This window comes from Nicotiana tabacum, chromosome 16, assembly GCF_000715075.1.
Source record: "Nicotiana tabacum cultivar K326 chromosome 16, ASM71507v2, whole genome shotgun sequence".
NCBI lineage: Eukaryota > Viridiplantae > Streptophyta > Magnoliopsida > Solanales > Solanaceae > Nicotiana > Nicotiana tabacum.
Window position 1 is genome coordinate 142,459,875 of NC_134095.1, and position 5,436 is coordinate 142,465,310.

Genomic DNA, 5,436 nt, shown 5'->3' on the forward strand with positions numbered 1-5,436 from the left:
AGGAAGTAAGGAAGGGAACAATGAAAGATTTTACCTCTCTTGAGTAAAAAGCAAAATGAAGAAGAATAAAAAGTGAAAGACTATCATTATCTTGGGCGCTGGGAAATTCTTTTCCAAAGGAAACATTATTCTGATAGTATTTTGCAAGAAGACGAAAAAATCCTAATTTTCTCTTTTTACAAAATAAATCAATTTTTAAATGTTTGCCACTTCATCTATTTTCTCTTCACTTTTCCTAATTTCCTCGACAATAGAAATCGGGCTCGTTTGCGATATGATAGATCGGGCTCGGAATATGACGGACTGAAGATCGACCTTCGGTCTCACCGGTCCGGAACCCGAGATCAGAATGTCCGTCCTCGAAAACATTGAGTCCGTGATCCCGGAATTGACCCTGACCCCAAACGAAATTGAGGAAACATTGTCAGCATAACTAACAGAGGACCGAAATAAAAGAAGGCCGAAATATCCGTGACCGATCGGATATTATGGCGGGAATCTCGACACGTATCGATAAGGAACTGGCAAATCAGCAAATCAGGGGATTTTAATCTTTTATAGAATTTTACCTAAAGTAGGACTCCCCTACTATATAAATGGGGTCTGATTACTTGTAAAACACATGATATAGCATGCATTCCAAAGTAATATATTGTTTTTTCTCTTTAAAGCTCTTATTTTAGTTGTGTCTTGATATCGATCGAAGTGCATCCAGTACACGGGTGATCAACCTCCCAAGACTATAACTGTTCAATTCGTGTGGTTAGAATTTACTTCATCATTGATCATTTCAATTGCAGTTTACTTTACCGTATTGTGTTAAATTAGTCCACGTATCCTTAAAACCACTTACAAATTTAATTGTTATCCGATTTTGAGGGTAAACAGTTTGGCGCCCACCGTGGGGCTAAGGATAATAGTGGTTATTTGATACAAATTTCCATAACATACACTATTTTACACTTGTTCTTTGAAGTGTCTCTTATTTCAGGTTAAAACTAAAAATGTTGAACTCTCAATCAGCACCCCTACATGTTGACAATGAGTCTGGCCACCATAGCGAAAACGACAACGTAGCACCCGAAAACGAGGTGCCCCCAGTCAACCTCGGTGGAGTCCCGGCCGCAGACCTGGCCGACGTTAGCTCACATGTGGCCATCAACGCAAATTTGCCTACCTATCCTGAGGACAACATCCGCAAAGATGTTCGATCGGTTAAGTAGAACACACATGGCGGCGAAGATGGTGGAATCAACTTGTGGATAATCTTCAAAATATTACAGTCTCAACAGGCGGCTATAGCCCAACTCCAGAACCAGAGCCGCACGCCGAGTAAGATTGAGCCTGAACTATCCCGGGAAGTTGTCCACAAAGATGAACCGGTCTTAGAGAGATCGAATGAGTAGGAGTCGGAGACCAACCCGATAATCATAAAGATGATCGAAGAACTAACGAAACGGATAGGGTCGGGGGAGAAGAAAATCGAAGCAAATGATAAGAAATTGAAAACCTACAATTTCAGGGTTGATCAAATCCCAGGAGCGCTGCTGATATTGAAGGGCCTGGACTCCAAGAAGTTCGTGCAAAAGCCTTTTATTCCTAGCGCAGCTCCCAAGCCGATCCCTAAGAAGTTTTGCATGCCTGAGATCCCTAAGTACAACGGAACTACCAACCCAAACGAGCATGTTGCCTCCTACACATGCGCCATCAAAGGGAATGAATTGGAGGGTGATGAGATCGAATCTGTCTTGCTGAAGAAATTCAGAGATATCCTGTCAAAGGGAGCTATGATATGGTATCAAAACTTACCTCATAATTCTATTGATTCATTTGCTATGCTTGCAGATTCTTTCGTGAAAGCACACGCCGGGGCTATCAAGGTCGAGACCAGGAAGTCGGACCTTTTCAAAGTAAAACAGAAGGATAATGAAATGCTCAGAGAGTTAGTGTCCCGGTTTCAAATGGAACGAATGGATCTGTCACCGGTCTCTGATGATTGGTCCATTCAAGCTTTCACTCAAGGACTCAATGTTTGAAGCTCTGTGGCTTCACAAAAGTTGTAAGCAAAATCTGATAGAGTATCCGACTGTTACTTGGGTTGATGTGCATAACCGATACCAATCAAAAATCAGAGTCGAAGATGATCAACTTGGGGCTCCTTCTGGGTCCGTTTATCCTGTTAGGCCCATCTATAGATTCAAAAGAGATATTGACTGTGAATCGAGGTCAAACAGGGATCGATACCGACCATAAAATGGAGATTGAAAAAGTAGTGGGTACGGATGGAATTCCATATGAAACGAAAAAGATCGAGGTCAGAGCACATGGGGACTCATGAGCAAGAACGGTTTCGACAGGCCTATCGGGCCTAAAGAAGCACCAAGGTTATCGGAATATAACTTTAATGTCGATGTTGCTGCTATTGCATCAGCTATCGGACATATCAAGGATACCAATGGCCTCGACCTCTACAATCCGATCCAGCCCAAAGGGATCCTAACCAGATGTGCAAATATCATGGCACTCATAGCCACAGAACAGAGGATTGCCGACAGTTGAGGGAGGTTGTATCTCGGTTATTCAACAACAGGCACCTTCGAGAATTCCTCGGTAACCCAGCCAAGAATTATTTCAGAAATAGGGATTCTAATAAACAGACTGAACAAAAAGAACCTCAACACGTCATTAACATGATCATCGGTGAGGTCGATGTTCCTCAAGGGATGTTAAAATGCACCAAAGTATCCATCACTAGGGAAAAATGGACTCGAGATTACATACCAGAAGTAACTTTGTCTTTCAACGACGAGGACGCAGAAGGGATCGTGTAGCCCCACAACGATGCACTGGTAATATCTGTACTCATAAATAAATTTTGAGTTAAGTATTTATTAATTGATCCAGGTAGCTCGGCCAACATCATCCGGTCGAGAGTCGTAGAACAGCTCGGTCTACAAGATCAAATCGTGCCTGCAGTTCGAGTTCTGAACGGATTCAACATGGCATGTGAGACCACTAAGGGGGAGATAACACTACTAGTGAGTGCCGTTGGGACCATCCAGGAGGCCAAGTTTTATGTGATCGAAGGAGACATGAGGTACAACTCCATGTTCGAGAGGCCATGGATCCACAATATGAGGGCAGTGCCCTCGACTCTTCACCAAGTGTTAAAATTCCTAATGCTAGAAGGGTTAAAACAATCTATGGGGGAACAACTAGTCACAAAGGAAATGTTTGCAGTCGAAGAGGTGGTTCCGATATCATCACTCGCAACATCAAAGGAACCAAGTTCGGGTATAAAGCAAGAGACTAAATAGTAATTACCGACACGGGGCACGACCCAACCAGATAAATAGGGGACTGATGAAGACGATGATTACGGGGTTCCCAGATCTTTTATAGTCCCTGACGATTCCTACGCCACTAAATCAACGGTCGAGGAGCTGGAACAACTCATATTGATCGAACATCTACCAGATCGAAAAGTATACTTGGTCATAGAGTTAACTCCCGAGCTCAGGAAAAAAACATTCAGTTTCTTCTAGCTAACATATATTGTTCCGCTTGGTCCCATATTGGTATGACAGGGATCCCATCGGAGATAACCACTCACAAGCTAAGCCTGGACCCAAAATTCCACTCGGTCAAGAAGAAGAGGAGACCCCAGTCCGAGGTCAAACATGCTTTTATCAAGGACGAGGTATCTAAACTACTTAAAATAGGGTCCATTCGGGAGGTTAAATACCCAGATTGGTTAGCAAACGTAGTAGTAGTCCCTAAAAAGGAAACAAATTAAGAATGTGTGTAGACTATAAGGATTTGAATAAGGCGTGTCCTAAGGACGCTTTCCCTTTGCCCAACATCGATCGCATGATCGATGCCACGGCCGACACGAGATCCTCAGTTTTTTCGATGCTTACTTCGGGTACAACCAAATACAGATGAATCCGGATGATCAGGAAAAAACCTCCTTCATCACTAAGTACGGCACATACTACTATAACGTGATGCCATTAGGACTAAAAAACGCTGGTGCCACTTATCAATGCCTAGTAAACCGGATGTTCGAGGAACAAATAGGAAAATCAATGGAAGTTTAAATTGATGATATGTTGGTTAAGTCCCTGCGAGCAGAGGATCATTTAAAATATTTGCAGCAAACCTTTAATGTACTGAAAAAGTACAAGATGAAAGTGGACCCGGAGAAATGTACGTTTGGAGACGAATCAGGTAAATTCCTCGGATTCATGGTATCCAACCGGGGAATCGAGATCAACCCCGACAAGATCAAAGCCATCGAAGGTATCATTATGGTGGACAACGTGAAGGGCATGCAAAGGTTGACCAGGCGCATAGCCGCCTTAGGGCGATTCATCTCGAGGTCCTCTGATAAGAGCCACCGATTCTTCTCGCAACTGAAGAAGAAGAATAACTTCTCGTGGACCCGGAATGCCAACGAGCCTTGGAGGAACTCAAGAGATATTTATCGAGACCACCACTGCTTCACACGTCGAAGGTAGACGAACAGTTATACCTATACTTGGCTATATTGCAGATAACGGTAAATGGAGTCCTGGTCCGGGAGGATCAAGGTACACAATTTCCAATTTCCTATGTTAGCAGGACTCTGGGTGAGGCCGAAACTAGGTACCCCACCTAGAAAAATTGGCGCTCTCTTTGCTAAGCGCCACTAGGAAACTGAAACCATATTTTCCGTGCCATCCTATATGTGTTGTGACAACTTACCCATTGCAAAATATAATGCATAAACCCGAACTCTCGAGACAATTGGCCAAATAGGCCATGGAAATCAGCTGGTACAATGTTGAATATCGACCCTGGACAGCCATTAAATCTTAAATTTTGGCAGATTTCATGGCCGACTTTACACCGGACCTAATACCAAAGGTCGAAAGAGAGTTTTTGGTAAACTCGGGGACGTCTTCGGGAATCTGGAACCTCTTTACGGACGGCGCCTCGAACACAAAAGGGTCCATACTTGGCATTGTATTGAATCCACCAACAGGCAATATAGTTAGACAATCTGTTAGGACTGTGAAATTGACTAACAACGAGGTCGAATATGAGGCCATAATTGCAGGTCTTGAACTAGCCAAAAGCCTAGGGGAGGAGGTGATCAAAGCTAAGTGTGACTCTCTCCCTGTGGTGAGCCAAGTTAATGGGACATTCGAGGTTAGAGAAGAATGAATGCAAAGGTACCTGGATAAGTTGCAGGTAACATTACATCGGTTCAAAGAATGGACTTTACAACACGTGTCTCAAGATTAAAACAGTGAGGTTGATGCCCTTGCTAACTTAGGGTCATCAGTCCAAGACGATCAACTTATCTTGGGGCAGTCGTGCAACTCATGAGATCGATAGTGGAAGAAGGTCATGCAAAGATAAACTCCATAAGCCTGACTTGGGATTGGAGAA